Raw genomic sequence first — 19,526 nt, forward strand, 5'->3', positions numbered from 1 at the left:
GGAGGGGGCGGCCTTCATCGCTTCGCTGCCTCGGGCTCCTGGTTCTGGAGATGCAAGACATCCGGCCCACGAAGGCCTTCGTGCTGGCGAGGGCCCAATCAACCACGCGACTCCAGTTTTGCCACGGGAGCAGCTGCCCAGCTCAATTTGCGGGAAGTGCCACGCGAGAGTTTTATCGAACGGCCGAAAGCATTAAACCTGAAGATCTAATGGCTGTGAATGCTAATGGCCTGAGAGAGCTCCTAAGGTGCACAGTTATAATGTATTAAAATGATTAATTGAACTTTAATTTATCATGAACTGAGAGAGCTCCTGATTGTATTTGCATATCTATGTTGTAGATCAATTGCTCGCATATAGCTTCCCCGTTTTATTTATGATGTGTTCCTAGAGAAAACTATGTTGAAAGATGTTAGCAGCAATTATGCAGACTAGCTCCGTGATCTGAGGATTATCCTCATTGCTGCACAGACGAATTATGTTCTTGATGCACCACTGGGTGACAGACCTATTGCAGGAGCAGATGCAGCCGTTATGAACGTTTGACAAAGCTTGGTATGATGACTACTTAATAGTTTAGTGCACCATGCTTTACGACTTAGAACCAGGATTTCAAAAATGTTTTTGAACGTCATAGAGCATATAAGATGTTCTAAGAGTTGAAATTGGTATCTCATACTCATGCCCATGTCTAGAGGTAGGAAACCTCTGACAGTACTTTGCCTACAAGATGGAGGAGAATAGCTCAACTAGTGAGCACGTGCTCAGATTGTCTGGGTACTACAATTGCTTGAATCAAGTGGGAGTTAATCTTCCAGATAAGATAGTAATTGACAAAGTTCTCTAGTCACTATCACCAAGTTACTAGAACTTAGTGATGAACTATTATATGCAAGGGATGTCGAAAGTAATTCCCAAGCTCTTCGCGATGCTGAAATCGGCGAAGGTAGAAATCAAGAAATAGCATCAAGTGTTGATGGTTAACAAGACCACTAGTTTCAAGAAAAGGGCAAAGGGAAAGAAAGAGGAACTTCAAAGTAGAATAGCAAGCAAGTTGCTGCTCCCATGAAGAAGCCCAAAGCTAGACCCAAGCCTGGAACTAAGTGCTTCTACTGCAAAGGAAATGGTCACTGAAAGTGGAACTTCCCTAGATACTTGGCGGATAAGAAGGATGGCAAAGTGAACAAAAGTGTATTTGATATACATGTTATTGATGTGTACTTTACTAGTGTTTATAGCAACCCCTCAGTATTTGATACTGGTTCAGTTGCTAAGAGTAGTAACTCGAAACGGGAGTTGCAAAATAAACAGAAACTAGTTAAGGGCGAGGTGATGATGTGAGTTGGAAGTGATTCCAAGGTTGATAATATCACCATCGCACACTCCCTTTACCTTCGGGATTAGTGTTGAACCTAAAATAAATGTTATTTGGTGTTTGCGTTGAGCATAATATGATTGGATCATGTTTATTGCAATATGGTTATTCATTTAAGTCAAAGAATATTTGTTATTCTGTTTACATGAATAAAACCTTCTGAGGTCATACACCCAAGGTGAAAGGTTTATTGAATCTCGATCGTAGTAATACACATATTCATAATATTGAAGCCAAAAGATGCAAAGTTAATAATGATAGTGCAACTTATATGTGGCACTGCCGTTTAGGTCATATTGGTGTAAAGCGCATGAAGAAACTCCATGCTGATGGACTTTTGTAATCACTTGATGCTTGCAAACCATGCCTCATGGGAAAGATGACTAAGACTTCGTTCTTCGGAACAATGGAGCGAGCAACAAACTTGTTGGAAATAATACATACTGATGTGCGCGGTCCAATGAGTGTTGAGGCTCGCTGCGGGTATCGTTATTTTCTAACCTTCGCAGATGATTTGAGCACATATGGTTATATCTACTTGATGAAACATAAGTCTGAAACATTTGAAAAGTTCAAAGAATTTCAGAGTGAAGTAGAAAATCATCGTAACAAGAAAATAAAGTTTCTACGATCTGATCGTGGAAACAAATATTTGAGTTACGAGTTTGGTCTTCATTTGAAACAATATGGAATAGTTTCGCAACTCATGCCACCTGGAACACCACAATGTAATGGTGTGTTCGAATGTCATAACCGTACTTTATTAGATATGGTTCAATCTATGATGTCTCTTACCGAATTACCACTATCGTTTTGGGGTTATGCATTAGAGACAGCTGCATTCACGTTAAATAGGGCACCGTCTAAAAATCCGTTGAGATGACATCGTATGAACTATGGTTTAGCAAGAAACCTAAGCTGTCGTTTCTCAAAGTTTGGGGTTGCGATGCTTATGTGAAAAAGTTTCAACCTGATAAGCTTAAACCCAAATCGGAGAAGTGTGTATTCATAGGATACCCAAAAGAAACTATTGGGTACACCTTCTATCACAGATCCGAAGGCGAGATATTTTTTGCTAAGAGTGGATACTTTCTAGAGAAGGAGTTTCTCTCGAAAGAAGTGAGTGGGAGGAAAGTAGAACTTGATGAGGTAATTGTACCTTCTCCCGAATTGGAAAGTAGTTCATCACAAAAATCAGTTCTAGTGATGCCTACACCAATTAGTGAGAAAGTTAATGATGATGATCATGAAACTTTAGATCAAGTTACTACCGAACCTCGTAGGTCAACCAGAGTATGTTCCGCACCAGAGTGGTATGGTAATCCTGTTCTGGAAGTCATGTTACTAGACCATGACGAACCTACGAACTATGAGGAAGCGATGATGAGCCCAGATTCCGCGAAATGGCTTAAGGCCATGAAATCTGAGATGGGATCCATGTATGAGAACAAAGTATGGACTTTGATTGACTTGCCTGATGATCGGTGAGCCATTCAGAATAAATGGATCTTCAAGAGGAAGACAGACGCTGATAGTAGTGTTACTATCTACAAAGCTCGAATTGTCGCAAAAGGTTTTCGACATGTTCAAGGTATTGACTACGATGAGATTTTCTCACTCGTATTGATGCTTAAAAGTTTGTCCAAATCATGTTAGCAGTTGCCCCATTTTATGAAATCTGACAAATGGATATCAAAACTACATTCCTTAATGGATTTATTAAAGAAGAGTTGTATATGATGCAACCAGAAGGTTTTGTCAATCCTAAAGATGCTAACAAAGTGTGCAAGCTCCAGCGATCCATCTATGGACTGGTGCAAGCATCTCGAAGTTGGAATATATGCTTTGATAAGTTGATCAAAGCATATAGTTTTATACAGACTTGCGGTGAAGCATGTATTTACAAGAAAGTGAGTGGGAGCACTACAACCTTTCTGATAAGTATATGTGAATGACATATTGTTGATCGGAAATGATGTAGAATTTTCTGTAAAGCATAAAGGAGTGTTTGAAAGGAGTTTTTCAAAGAAGTACCTCGGTAAAGCTGCTTACATATTGGGCATCAAGATCTATAGACATAGATTAGGACGCTTGATAAATTTTTCAACGAGTACATACCTTGACATGTTTTTGAAGTAGTTCAAAATGGAACAGTCAAAGAAGGAGTTCTTACCTGTGTTGCAAGGTGTGAAGTTGAGTAAAGGCTCAAAACCCAACCACGGCAGAAAATTGAAAGTGGATGAAAAGTCATTCCCTATGCCTTAGTCATAGGTTCTATAAAGTATGCTATGCTATGTACCAGACCTATTGTATACCTTAGCATGATTTTGGCTAGGGAGTACAATAGTGATCTAGGAGTAGATCACTGGACAGCGGTCAAAATTATCCTTAGAGGACTAAGGAAATATTTCTCGGTTATGGAGGTGATAAAAGAGTTCGTCGTAAAAGAGTTACATCGATGCAAGATTTTTACACCGATCTAGATGACTCTAAGTCTCGACCTAGACACATATAGAAAGTGGGAGCAATTAGCTAGAGTAGCTCCGTGCAGTGTATTGTAGACATAGAAATTTGCAAAATACATACGGTTCTGAATGTTGCAGACCCGTAGGCTAAACTTCTCTCACAAGAAAAACATGATCACTCTTTGGGTGTTAATCACATAGCGATGTGAACTAGATTATTGACTCTAGTAAACCCTTTGGGTATTAGTCACATGAAGATGTGAACTAATTAATAACATAAAGATGCGAACTATTGGTGTGAAATCACATGACGATGTGAACTAGATTTTTGACTCTAGTGCAAGTGGGAGACTAAAGGAAATATGCCCTAGAGGCAATAATAAAGTTGTTATTTATATTTCCTTATATCATGATAAATGTTTATTATTCATGCTAGAATTGTATTAACCGAAAACTTAGTACACATGTGAATACATAGACAAACAAAGTTTCCCTAGTATGCCTCTACTTGACTAGCTCGTTAATCAAAGATGGTTAAGTTTCCTAGACATGGACATGTGTTGTCATTTGATTAATGGGATCACATCATTAGAGAATGATTTGATGGACTAGACCAATCCCTTAGCTTAACACTATGATCACTTAGTTTATTGCTATTGCTTTCTTCATGACTTATACATGTGCCTATAACTATGAGATTATGCAACTCCAGAATACCGGAGGAACACTTAGTGTGCTATCAAATGTTACAACGTAACTGGGTGATTATAAAGATGCTCTACAGGTGTCTCCGATAGTGTTTGTTGAGTTGGCATAGATCGAGATTAGGATTTATCACTCCGATTGTCGGAGAGGTATCTCTGGGCCCTCTCGGTAATGCACATCACTATGAGCCTTGCCAGAACAAGTAAAGAGACTTGCCGGTAACGAGATTGAACTAGGTATGTTGATACCGACAATCGAATCTCGGGCAAGTAACATACCGATGACAAAGGGAACAACATATGTTGTTATGCGGTTTGATAGATAAAGATCGTCGTAGAATATGTAGGAACCAATATGAGCATCCAAGTTCCACTATTGGTTATTGACCGGAGATGAGTCCCGGTCATGTCTACATAGTTCTCGAACCCGTAGGGTCCGCACGCTTAACGTTCGATGACGATCGGTATTATGAGTTTATGTGTTTTGATGTACCGAAGGTTGTTCGAAGTCCCGAATGAGATCACGGACATGACGAGGAGTCTCGAAATGATCGAGACATAAAGATTGATATATTGGAAGGTTATATTCGGACACCAGAAATGTTCCGAGGGTCACCGGATAAATACCGGAGTACCGGGGAGTTACCGGAACCCCCCGGGGTGTCAATGGGCCTTAGTGGAAATAGAGGGCAGCAAGGGAGCTGTGGGGCGCGCCCCCTAGGCCCAAACTGAATTTGTTTAGGGCTTAGGGGGCCGGCCCCCTCTTTCCTTCCCCTCCTAGTTGGACTAGGAAAGGGGGAACCTACTCCTAGTAGGAGTAAGATTCCCCCCTTGGGGCGCACCCTATGAGGCCGCCGGCCCCCTCCCCTTGCTCCTTTATATACAAGGGCAGGGGGCACCCTAGACACACAAGTTGATAGTTGTCTTAGTCGTGTGCGGTGCTCCCCTCCACCATAATCCACCTTGGTCATATCGTTGCAGTGCTTAGGCGAAGCCCTGTTTCGGTAGCTTCATCATCACCGTCATCACGCCGTCGTGCTGACGAAGCTCTCCCTCGACACTCAGCTGGATCAAGAGTTCATGGGACGTCACCGAGCTGAACGTGTGTAGATCACGGAGGAGATGTACTTTCGGTGCTAGGATCGGTCGGATCGTGAAGACGTTCAACTACATCAACCACGTTGTCATAACGCTTCCGCTTACGGTCTATGAGGGTACGTGGACAAACAATCTTCCCCTCTCGTTGCTTGATAGGTCTCCAACGTATCTATAATTTTTGATTGCTCCATGCTATTATATTATCTATTTTGGATGATTATGGGCTTATGTTTACACTTTTATATTTATTTTGGGACTAACCTATTAACCGGAGGCCCAGCCCAAATTGCTGTGTTTTGCCTATTTCAGTGTTTCGCTGAAAAGGATTATGAAACGGAGTCCAAATGGAATGAAACCTTCGGGAACGTGATTTTCTCAACGAATGTGATCCAGGAGACTTGGAGTGGGCGTCAACAAACAATCGAGGAGGCCACGAGGCTGGGGGGCGCGCCTACCCCCCTTGGCGAGCCCTCCACCCTCGTGGGCCCCTCATTGCTCCTACATGATTGCTTAGTTAGTATGCTTGAAGTATTATTATTTTTTATGTCAATATAAACTTTTGTCTTGAATCTTTCTAATCTGAATATTCATACCACAATTAAGAATATTTGCATTGAAATTATGCCAAGTAGCACTCCGCATCAAAAATTCTCTTTTTATCATTTACCTACTCGAGGACGAGCAGGAATTAAGCTTGGGGATGCCTGATACGTCTCCAACGTATCTAAAATTTTTGATTGCTCCATGCTATATTATCTACTGTTTTGGACTATATTGGGCTTTATTTTCCACTTTTATATTATTTTTGGGACTAACCTATTAACCGGAGGCCCAGCCCAGAATTGCTGTTTTTTGCCTATTTCAGTGTTTCAAAGAAACGGAATATCAAACGGAGTCCAAACAGAATAAAATCTTCGGGAACGTGATTTTCTCACCGAACGTGATCCGTGAGACTTGGACCCTGCTCCAAGGAACAAAAGAGGCGGTCACGAGGGTGGGGCCCCCCTAGGGCGCGCCCCCCTACCTCGTGGGCCCCTCGTTGCTCCTCCGATGTACTTCTTCCTCGTATATATACACACGTACCCCCAAGCAATCAGAACAGGAGCCAAAAACCTAATTCCACTGCCGCAACTTTCTGTATCCACGAGATCCCATCTTGGAGCCTGTTCCGGAGCTCCACCGGAAGAGGGCCGTCATCACGGAGGGGTTTCTACATCATCACAGCCTCTCCGATGAAGTGTGAGTAGTTTACCTCAGACCTTCGGGTCCATAGTTAGTAGCTAGATGGCTTCTTCTCTCTCTTTGAATCTCAATACAAAGTTCTCCCCTCTCTTGTGGAGATCTATTCGATGTAATCTTCTTTTTGCGGTGTGTTTGTTGAGACCAATGAATTGTGGGTTTATGATCAAGTCTATCTATGAATAATATTTGAATCTTCTCTGAATTCTTTTATGCATGATTGGTTATCTTTACAAGTCTCTTCGAATTATCCATTTGGTTTGGCCAGCTAGATTGGTAGTTCTTGCCATGGGAGAAGTGCTTAGCTTTGAGTTCGATCTTGCGGTGTCCTTACCCAGTGACAGAAGGGGCAGCAAGGCACGTATTGTATCGTTGCCATCGAGGATAACAAGATGGGGTTTATTTCATATTGCATGAATTTATCTCTCTACATCATGTCATCTTGCTTAAGGCGTTACTCTGTTTTCAACTTAATACTCTAGATGCATGCTGGATAGCGGTCGATGAGTGGAGTAATAGTAGTAGATGCAGAATCGTTTCGATCTACTTGTCACGGACGTGATGCCTATATACATGATCATGCCTAGATATTCTCATAACTATGCTCAATTCTGTCAATTGCTCAACAGTAATTTGTTCATCCACCGTAGAATACTTATGCTCTTGAGAGAAGCCACTAGTGAAACCTATGGCCCCCAGGTCTATTCTCATCATATCAATCTCCATCACTTTAATCTTGCTTTGCTTTTACTTTTTACTTTGCATCTTTATACCAAAAATACCAAAAAATATTATATCTATCAGACCTCACTCTCGTAAGTGAGCGTGAAGGGATTGACAACCCCTAATCGCGTTGGTTGTGAGTAGTTATCGTTTTGTGCAGGTACGAGGGACTTGAGCGTGGCCTCCTACTGGATTGATACCTTGGTTCTCAAAAACTGAGGGAAATACTTACGCTAGTCTGCTGCATCATCCCTTCCTCTTCGGGGAAAACCAACACAAGCTCAAGACGTAGCAGCCATCCACTTGCCTCCCGCTCCGGACATGTTTGGAGAGAGTTGAGGAGGAGGATGCGGACTTGGGCGCTGGAGCTCGAGTGCGCTAGAATGGATGAGCAAGGAGGAAGAAGGCGTGGGTAGAAAAAGGTGAGATCTTATCCCTTTATAAAGGCAGACTAAACTATGCGCCCCCACTAGCCTGGTAAAACTCGCTTGTCCCCCCAAGCGCCGTAATTGATGGCGCGGTTGGGTTACCCACGTCCGTATTGATGAGAATCCCGTAATAAGGGGAACACGATCTCTGCTTTGATAAGACGTGTCAAGAAACCGCCTCGCGTTATGTGCGAGGGCTGGTTAAAGAAAAATGGTTCAAATAATTACCGGGCCGTGGCGTGATGTCATGCTGCCAAAACGTGTCAGCATATTAGATTTGTGGTAATATTATTCTCTCTACAGTGGTATGTGGAACTTATTTTGCAGGGTCGGACACTATCCTTGTATTCAAATTCTTCCGTGGTGTATTCGGAGAAGGAACTCGCCTTGCAATGCCGAAGACAACACTGCACGCCGGACTCGTCGTCATTGAAGCCTGGTTCAGGGGCTACTGAGGGAGTCCTGGATTAGGGGGTCTCCGGACAGCCAGACTATATCCTTTGGCCGGACTGTTGGACTATGAAGATACAAGATTGAAGACTTTGTCCCGTGTCCGGATGGGACTCTACTTGGCATGGAAGGCAAGCTAGGCAATACGGATATGTATATCTCCTCCTTTGTAACCGACCTTGTGTAACCCTAGCCCCTTCCGGTGTCTATATAAACCGGAGGGTTTTAGTCCGTAGGACAACATACAATCATACCATAGGCTAGATTCTAGGGTTTAGCCTCTCCGATCTTGTGGTAGATCAACTCTTGTAATACCCATATTATCAAGAATAATCAAGCAGGATGTAGGGTTTTACCTCCATCAAGAGGGCCCGAACCTGGGTAAAACATCGTGTCCCCTGCCTCCTGTTACCATCCGCCTTAGACGCACAGTTCGGGACCCCCTACCCGAGATCCGCCGGTTTTGACACCGACAGAGGAGAATAGTTCTGTTAGTGAGCATATACTCAAAATGTCTGGGTATCATAATCACCTGACTCAACTGGGAGTTAATCTTCCTGTTGATAGTGTGATTGATAGAGTTCTTCAATCACTGCCACCAAGCTACAAAAGCTTCATGATGAACTATAATATGCAAGGGATGAATAAGACAATTCCCGACCTCTTCGCGATGCTAAAGGCTGCGGAGGTAGAAATCAAAAAGGAGCATCAAGTGTTGATGGTTAACAAAACCACCAGTTTCGAGAAAAAGGGTAAAGGGAAGAAGAAGAGGAACTTCAAGAAGAACAGCAAGCAAGTTGTTGCTCAAGAGAAGAAACCCAAGTCTGGACCTAAGCCTGAGACTGAGTGCTTCTATTGCAAACAGACTAGTCACTGGAAGCGGAACTGCCCCAAGTATTTGGCGGATAAGAAGGATGGCAAGGTGAACAAAGGTATATGTGATATACATGTTATTGATGTGTACCTTACTAGAGCTCGCAGTAGCACCTGGGTATTTGATACTGGTTCTGTTGCTAATATTTGCAACTCGAAACAGGGGCTACAGATTAAGCGAAGACTGGCTAAGGACGAGGTGACGATGCACGTGGGAAATGGTTCCAAAGTCGATGTGATCGTCGTCGGCACTCTACCTCTACATCTACCTTCGGGATTAGTTTTAGACCTAAATAATTGTTATTTGGTGCCAGCATTGAGCATGAACATTATATCTGGATCTTGTTTAATGCGAGGCGGTTATTCATTTAAATCCGAAAATAATGGTTGTTCTATTTATATGAGTAATATCTTTTGTGGTCATGCACCCTTGAAGAGTGGTCTATTTCTGATGAATCTCGATAGTAGTGATACACATATTCATAATATTGAAGCCAAAAGATGCAAAGTTAATAATGATAGTGCAACTTATATGTGGCACTGCCGTTTAGGTCATATTGGTGTAAAGCGCATGAAGAAACTCCATATTGTTGGACTTTTGGAATCACTTGGTACTTGCGAACCATGCCTTATGGGCAAGATGACTAAAACGCCGTTCTCCAGAACAATGGAGCGAGCAACAGACTTGTTGGAGATCATACATACTGATGTATGTGGCCCGATGAATATTGAGGCTCACGGCAGGTATCGTTATTTTCTCACCTTCACAGATGATTTAAGCAAATATGGGTATATCTACTTAATGAAACATAAGTCTGAAACATTTGAAAAGTTCAAAGAATTTCAGAGTGAAGTGGAAAATCATCATAACAAGAAAATAAAGTTTCTACGATCTGATCATGGAGGAGAGTATTTGAGTTACGAGTTTGGTCTACATTTGAAACAATGCGGAATAGTTTCGCAACTCACGCCACCTGGAACACCACAACGTAATGGTGTGTCCGAACGTCATAATCGTACTTTACTAGATATGGTGCGATCTATGATTACTCTTACTGATTTACCGCTATCATTTTGGGGTTATGCTTTAGAGATGGCTGCATTCACGTTAAATAGGGCCCCATCAAAATCCGTTGAGACGACACCTTATGAACTATGGTTTGGCAAGAAACCAAAGTTGTCGTTTCTTAAAGTTTGGGGTGCGATGCTTATGTGAAAAAGCTTCAACCTGATAAGCTCGAACCCAAATCGGAGAAATGTGTCTTCATAGGATACCCAAAGGAAACTATTGGGTACACCTTCTATCACAGATCTGAAGGCAAGACATTCGTTGCTAAGAATGTATCCTTTCTAGAGAAGGAGTTTCTCTCGAAAGAAGTGAGTGGGAGGAAAGTAGAACTTGATGAGGTAACAGTACCTGCTCCCTTGTTGGAAAGTAGTTCGTCACAGAAACCTGTTCCTGTGACACCTACACCAATTAGTGAGGAAGCTAATGATGATGATCATGAAACTTCAGATCAAGTTACTACCGAACCTCGTATGGTAATCCTATTCTGGAGGTCATGTTACTTGACCATGACGAACCTACTAACTATGAGGAAGCGATGATGAGCCCATATTCTGCAAAATGGCTTGAGGCCATGAAATCTGAGATGGGATCCATGTATGAGAACAAAGTGTGGAGTTTGGTTGACTTGCCCGATGATAGGCAAGCCATCAAGAATAAATGGATCTTCAAGAAGAACACAGACGTTGACGGTAATGTTACTGTCTACATAGCTCGACTTGTTGCGGAAGGTTTTTGACAAGTTCAAGGAGTTGACTACGATGAGACCTTCTCACCCGTAGTGATGCTTAAGTCAGTCCGAATCATGTTAGCAATTGTCGCGTTTTATGATTATGAAATTTGGCAAATGGATGTAAAGACTGCATTCCAGAATGGATTTCTGGAAGAAGAGATGTATATGATGCAACCTGAAGGTTTTACGATCCAAAGGGAGCTAACAAAGTGTGCAAGCTCCAGCGATCCATTTATGGACTGGTTCAAGCCTCTCGCAGTTGGAATAAACGTTTTGATAGTGTGATCAAAGCATATGGTTTTATATAGACTTTTGGAGAAGCCTGTATTTACAAGAAAGTGAGTGGGAGCTCTGTAGCATTTCTAATATTATATGTGGATGACATATTGTTCATTGGAAATGATATAGATTTTCTAGATAGGATAAAAGGATACTTGAATAAGAGTTTTCCAATGAAAGACCTCGGTGAAGCTGCTTATATATTGGGCATCAAGATCTACAGAGATAGATCAAGACGCTTAATTGGACTTTCACAAAGCACATACCTTGATAAAGTTTTGAACAAGTTTAAAATGGATCAAGCTAAGAAAGGGTTCTTGCCTGTATTACAAGGTGTGAAGTTGAGTAAGACTCAATGCCCGACCAATGCAGAAGATAGAGAGAAAATGAAAAGTGTTCCCTATGCTTCTGCCATAGGCTCTATCATGTATGCAATGCTGTCTACTAGACCTGATGTGTGCCTTGCCATTAGTCTAGCAGGGAGGTACCAAAGTAATCCAAGAGTGGATCACTGGACAATGGTCAAGAACATCCTGAAGTACCTGAAAAGGACCAAGGATATGTTTCTCATTTATGGAGGTGACAAAGAGCTCATCATAAATGGTCACGTTGATGCAAGCTTTGACATTGATCCGGACGATTCTAAATCGCAAATTGGATACGTGTTTATATTAAACGGTGGAGCTGTCAGTTGGAGCAGTTCTAAACAGAGCGTCGTGGCAGGATCTACATGCGAAGCGGAGTACATTGCTGCTTCAGAAGCAACGAATGAAGAAGTCTGGATGAAGGAGTTCATATCCGATCTAGGTGTCATACCTAGTGCATCGGGTCCAATGAAAATCTTTTGTGACAATACTGGTGCAATTGCCTTGGCAAAGGAATCTAGATTTCACAAGAGAACAAAGCACATCAAGAGACGCTTCAACTCCATCCGGGATCAAGTCCAGGTGGGAGACATAGAGATTTGCAAGATACATATGGATCTAAATGTTGCAGACCCGTTGACTAAGCCTCTTCCACGAGCAAAACATGATCAACACCAAGGCTCCATGGGTGTTAGAATCATTACCGTGTAATCTAGATTATTGACTCTAGTGCAAGTGGGAGACTGAAGGAAATATGCCCTAGCGGCAATAATAAAGTTATTATTTATTTCCTTATTTCATGATAAATGTTTATTATTCATGCTAGAATTGTATTAACCGGAAACATAATACATGTGTGAATACATAGACAAACATAATGTCACTAGTGTGCCTCTACTTGACTAGCTCATTGATCAAAGATGGTTAAGTTTCCTAACCATAGACAAGAGTTGTTATTTGATCAATGGGATCACATCATTAGGAGAATGATATGATTGACTTGACCCATTCCGTTAGCTTAGCACTTGATCGTTTTTGTTTACTGCTATTGCTTTCTTCATGACTTATACATGTTCTTATGACTATGAGATTATGCAACTCCCGAATACCAGAGGAACACTTTGTGTGCTACCAAACATCACAACGTAACTGGGTGATTATAAAGGTGCTCTACAAGTGTCTCCGATGGTACTTGTTGAGTTGGCATAGATCAAGATTAGGATTTCTCACTCCGATTGTCGGAGAGGTATCTCTGGGCCCTCTCGGTAATACACATCACTATAAGCCTTGCAAGCAATACAACTAATGAGTTAGTTGCGGGATAGTGTATTACGGAACGAGTAAAGAGACTTGCCGGTAATGAGATTGAACTAGGTATTGGGATACCGATGATCGAATCTCGGGCAAGTAACGTACCGATGACAAAGAGAACAACGTATAGTGTTATGCGGTTTGACCGATAAATCTTTGTAGAGTATGTTGGAACCAATATGAGCATCCAGGTTCCGCTATTGGTTATTGACCGGAGACATGTCTCGGTCATGTCTACATAGTTCTCGAACCCGTAGGGTCCGCACGCTTAAAGTTCTGTGACAATCGGTTTTATGAGTTTATATGTTTCGATGTACCGAAGGTAGTTCGGAGTCCCCGATATGATCAAGGACATGACAAGGAGTGTCAAAATGGTCGATACATAAAGATTGATATATTGGAATCCTGCATTTGGACATCGGAAGAGTTCTAGGTAAAATCGGGATTTTACCGGAGTACCGGAGGGGTTACCGGAACCCCCCAGGGGCTAATGGGCCTTGTTGGGCCATAAGGGAAAGAGAGAGGGGCCGGCCTAGGGCAGGCAGCGCGCCCCCTCCCTCTGGTCTGAATTGGACTAGGAGAGGGGGGCGGCGCCCCCCTTTCCTTCTCTTTCTTCCCCTTCCTTTCCCCCTCCTAGTAGGAGTAGGAAAGGGAGGAATCCTACTCCTACTAGGAGGATTCCTCCTCCTGGCGCACCAACAAGGGCCGGCCGGCCTCCCCCTTGCTCCTTTATATACAGGGGCAGGGGGCACCTCTAGACACACAAGTTGATCACAAAGATCTCTCCCAGCCGTGTGCGGTGCCCCCCTCCACCATAATCCACCTCGGTCATACTGTAGCGGTGTTTAGGTGAAGCCCAGCTGCGGTAGCTTCATCAACATCGTCACCATGCCGTCGTGCTGACGAAACTCTTCCCCGAGCTCTACTGGATTGCGAGTTCGCAGGATGTCACCAAGCTGAACGTGTGCTGAACGTGGAGTTGCCGTACGTTCGGTACAGAGGATCGGTTGATCGTGAAGACGTATGACTACATCAACCGCGTTGTCATACTGCTTACGCTTAACGGTCTACAAGGGTACGTGGATGACACTCTCCCCTCTCGTTGCTATGCATCACCATGATCCTGCATGTGCATAGGAATTTTTCGAAATTACTACGTTCCCCAACAGACAGCACCAATAATAAAACATGCTACTCAAACCAATCACGATCATCAATTAACCCATAGGACAAAACGGATCTACTCAAACATCATAGGATAGACATACATCATTGGGAAATAATATATAGCATTGAGTACCATGTTTAAGTAGAGATTATAGCGGGTAAAAGAGGGGTTACACCGCTGCATATAGGGGCGAAGAGTTGGTGATGACGGCGGTGAAGTTGTTGGTGTAGATCCCTGTCACGATGATGGCCCCGGCCGCGTTCCGGCGCCACTGGGAGAGAGGGGGAGAGAGCCCCCTTCTTCTTCTTCTTCCTTGACCTTCTCCCTAGATGGGAGAAGGGTTTCCCATCTGGTCCTTGGTCTCCATGGCATGGGAGGAGCGAGAGCCCCTCCGAGATTGGATCTGTCTCTCTGTCTCTCTCTATTTCTGCATTCCAGATTCTGCCCTTTCACTGTTTCTTATATTCCCGGAGATCCGTAACTCTGATTGGGATGAAATTTGGACATGATTTTTATCCGGATATTAGCTTTCTTGCGGCGAAATAAGGGCATCAACCGCCTTACAGGGTGTCCACGAGGTTCAGGGGCACGCCTGCCCCCCTGGGGCATGCCCCCTGCCTCGTGCCCCCCTCGGGCATCGTCTCGCGTTGATTCCACTTCCCAAAATCCACATATATTCCAAAAAAAATCCATCCGTTTTTATCCCGTTTGGACTCTGTTTGATATGGATTTTTTGCGAAAAAAACATGCAACAAACAGGAACTGGCACTTGGCATGGGATCAATATGTTAGTCCCAAAAAATAGTACAAAAAGTTGCCAAAAGTATATGAAAGTTGTAGAATATTGGCACGGAACAATCAAAAATTATAGATACGACGGAGACATATCAACATCCCCAAGCTTAATTCCTGCTCGTCCTCGAGTAGGTAAATGATAAAAAAGATAATTTTTGATGTGTAATGCTAACTATCATAATCATGATCATGTAATCTTATCATGGCATGAATATTAAGACACGAGTGATTCAAAGCAATAGTCTATCATTTGACATTAAGACAATAATACTTCAAGAATACTAATAAAGCAATCATGTATTTTCAAAATAACATGGCCAAAGAAAGCTCATCCCTACAAAATCATATGGTTTGGCTATGCTCCATCTTCACCACACCAAATATTCAAATCATGCACAACCCCGATGACAAGCCAAGCAATTGTTTAAAACTTTTGATGTTCTCAAACCTTTTCTACTTTCACGCAATACATGAGTGTGAGCCATGGACATAGCACTATGGGTGGAATAGAATATGATGGTGGAGGTTGTGTGGAGAAGACAAAAAGGAGAAAGTCTCACATCGATGCAGCTAATCAACGGGCTATGGAGATGCCCATCAATTGATGTCAATGTGAGGAGTAGGGATTGCCATGCAACGGATGCACTAAGAGCTATAAGTGTATGAAAGCTCAAACTGGAAACTAAGTGGGTGTGCATCCAACTTGCTTGCTCATGAAGACCTCGGGCATTTGAGGAAGCCCATCATCGGAATATACAAGCCAAGTTCTAAAATGAAATTTCCCACTAGTATATGAAAGTGATAACTCAAGAGATTCTCTATATGAAGAACATGGTGCTACTCTGAAGCACAAGTGTGGTAAAAGGATAGTAACATTGTCCCTTCTCTCTTTTCTCTCATTTTTTTTATTTTTTTTCTTGTTTTCTTTTTTTGTAGGCTTCTTTGGCCTCTCTCTCTTTTTTTGGGCTTCTTTGGCCACTTTTATTTTGATAACCTCACATGGGATAATGTTCTAATAATGACGATAATCACACTTTTATTTACTTACAACTCAATATTACGACTCGATACTAGAACAAAATATGACTCTATATGAATGCCTCCGGCAGTGTACCGGGATGTGCAATGATCTAGCGTAGCAGTGACATCAAAAAATGGACAAGCCATGAAAACATCATGCTAGCTATCTTACGATCATGCAAAGCAATATGACAATAAATGCTCAAGTCATGTATATGATGATGATGGAAGTTGCATGGCAATATATCTCGGAATGTCTATGGAAATGCCATAATAGGTAGGTATGGTGGCCGTTTTGAGGAAGATATAAGGAGGCTTATGTGTGATAGAGCGTATCGTATCATGGGATTTGGATGCACCAGCGAAGTTTGCACCAACTCTCGAGGTGAGAAAGGGCAATGCACGGCACCGAAGAGGCTAGAAATGATGGAAGGGTGAGAGTGTGTATAATCCATGGACTCGACATTAGTCATAATGAACTCACATACTTATTGCAAAAATCTATTAGTCATCGAAATAAAGTACTACACACATGCTCCTAGGGGGATATATTGGTAGGAAAAGACCATCACTCATCCCCCACCGCCACTCGTAAGGAAGACAATCAATAAATACCTCATGCTCCGACTTCATCAAATAACGGTTCACCATACGTGCATGCTGCGGGAATCACAAACTTCAACACAAGTATTTCTACAATCCACAACTACCCACTAGCATGACTCTAATGTCACCATCTTTATATCGCAAAACTATTGCAAGGAATTAAACATATCATATTCAGTGATCTACAAGTTTTATGTAGGATTTAATGACTAACCATGTGAATGACTAGTTCCTGTCATATCTCTAAATAGATATAACTGAAGCAAGAGAGTTTAATTCTTTCTACAAAAGATATGCCCACGCTCTAACAAATATAAGTGAAGCAAAAGAGCATTCTACAAATGGCGGTTTTCTATGTGAAGAGAAACAGGCGATCCAACCTTCAAAAGACATAAGTGAAGCACATGAAGCATTCTATAAAGCCATACTCAAAAGATATAAGTGAAGTGCAATGAGCATTCTATAAATCAACCAAGGACTATCTCATACCAGCATGGTGCATCAAAGATAAGTGAAAACTAAATGCAAAAGACGCTCCAAGATTTACGCATATCATGTGACGAATAAAAATACAGCTCCAAGTAAAATTACCGATGATTGTTAGAAGAAAGAGGGGATGCCTTCCGGGGCATCCCCAAGCTTGGTTTCTTGGGAGTCCTTGAATATTTCCTTGGTGTGCCTCAGTCATCCCCAAGCTTAGGCTCTTGCCACTCCTTATTCCTTCGTCCATCGTGGTCTCTCCCAAAACTTGAAAACTTCAATCACACAAAACTTAACAGAAAGTTTGGTAAGATCCGTTAGTATAATAAAGCAAATCACTACTCAAATTACTATTGCAAACCAATTCATATTCTGTTTTTGCATTGTAGCTACTATAATATAACTTTTCCATGGCTTAATCCACTGATAGAAATTGATAGTTTCATCAAAACAAGCAAACTATGCATCAAAAACAGAATTTGTCTTAAACAGGACAATCTGTAGTAATTTGAACATTCACCATACTTATGGTACTCTGAAAATTCTTAAACAATTTGTATAGAAAGACAGTGCAAAAAGATTCAGATCCGTTTGACGTTCCAGTAAAAATGTAAAATCGTGCACTACAGCCAAAGTTTCTGTTCTGCACCCCACAAACCAACAAGCAATGTAAACATCCTAAAGGCAAATCTTGGCACATTATTTTTATAATACGATGGAATTGTACAAGGGGATAATTATTTTTGTTGAAAAGTTTTTGTAATCAAGATTCAAAAAGTTTCTGTGAGCATGAACAAAGTTCAAGGAGCTCCCCCACTTCAACAATGCTTGTCTCTCTCACTTTCACTTTCCTTTTTGAAAAGTTTTGGGTTCACCTCTTTATTTTTATTTTTTATTTTTTTAACTATATAAAAGCACTAAATAGAAATAAATGACTCTCTAAAACTTCTGGGTTGTCTCCCTGGCAGCGCTTTCTTTAAAGCCATTAAGCTAGGCATAAGGTGCTCAAATAATGAATCCATCCGGATCCCAAGGTATATCAAAGCCAATTTTAATTAACAATGATTTGTGATTTAGTAGTGAGCACAAAGCAACATATATCATGTAATGATGAAATCTAACTCTCTGCCTATGCATCGGCATGTCATAAAAGAACAATTCATGCACACATAGTAAAGGCCAATGCATAGTATAAACAGTTTCTTGCAATTTTACCATATTGGAAACATGGAGAGGCAGAGATGTAGTTCCTCTCTCATAATAATTGCAAGTAGGAGAAGCAAGCACATGCATATTATATCTATCAAGATCATCATGTGTAGTAGTGAAACGCAACCCATCAATATAATCCTTAATAAGGGCAAACTTCTCCGATATAGTGTAGTCGGGAGAATTCAAATAGATAATAGGACTATCATGCGTGGGTGCAATAGCAACAATTTCATGTTTAACATAAGGAACTATAGAAAGTTCATCTCCATAAGCATAATTCATATTGGCATCTTGGCCACAAGCATAGCAAACATCATCAAAAAGGGATATTTCAAAAGAATCAACGGGATCATACAAATCATCGTAGCAATCATCCTTCGGTAAGCACGAAGGGAAATTAAACAATGTATGAGTTGAAGAGTTACTCTCATTAGAAGGTGGGCACAGGTAGCTAATCCACTCTTCCTCCTTTTGTTCTTCGCTCTCCTCATCATCTTTTTCATCCAATGAGCTCATAGTTTCACCGATTTCTTCTTCCATAGACTCTTGCAAAATATTAATCTCTTATCGGACAGCGGAGACTTTCTTAATAAATTCATCAATATCATAATTGTGTTTATAATTCTCATAGCAATATTTAAGGATAGCTAAATTTTCAGGTCTATAAACTGAATCATCAAAATCTTCAAACTCTTTAAACAAAGATTCAATTCATAAGCACCCAAAAAAGCAACGAATTCTTCTATTTGTTCCACATCATAATAATCATATATACTATCGTGGAATTGTCACGGCAGATGTCCTAGTGTGAGGACTTAGTCGTGGAACCATCGCGATGAGGTTAGCTTAAAGGGGTTAATCAGGACAAAGGACATGAGGAGTTTATACTGGTTCGGCCCCTTACGATGAAGGTAAAAGCCTAGTCCAGTTGCAGGTGGTATTGCTAGGGTTTCAATGAGCAGGGAGCAAATACGCTTGACCCGACTCTCGATCTGTCGTTTCTTGTCCTAAGCCGCCGCTAGGTCGTCCCCTTATATACACGGGTTGACGCCCTGCAGGCTACAGAGTCCTGGCCGGCTAATACTACATGTCCGGCTCGGTGACCTTTCTTACATGCCTTACTGTACAAGTTTACA

The sequence above is a fragment of the Triticum urartu genome, chromosome 3 (assembly GCF_003073215.2).
Source record: "Triticum urartu cultivar G1812 chromosome 3, Tu2.1, whole genome shotgun sequence".
NCBI classification, from domain to species: domain Eukaryota; kingdom Viridiplantae; phylum Streptophyta; class Magnoliopsida; order Poales; family Poaceae; genus Triticum; species Triticum urartu.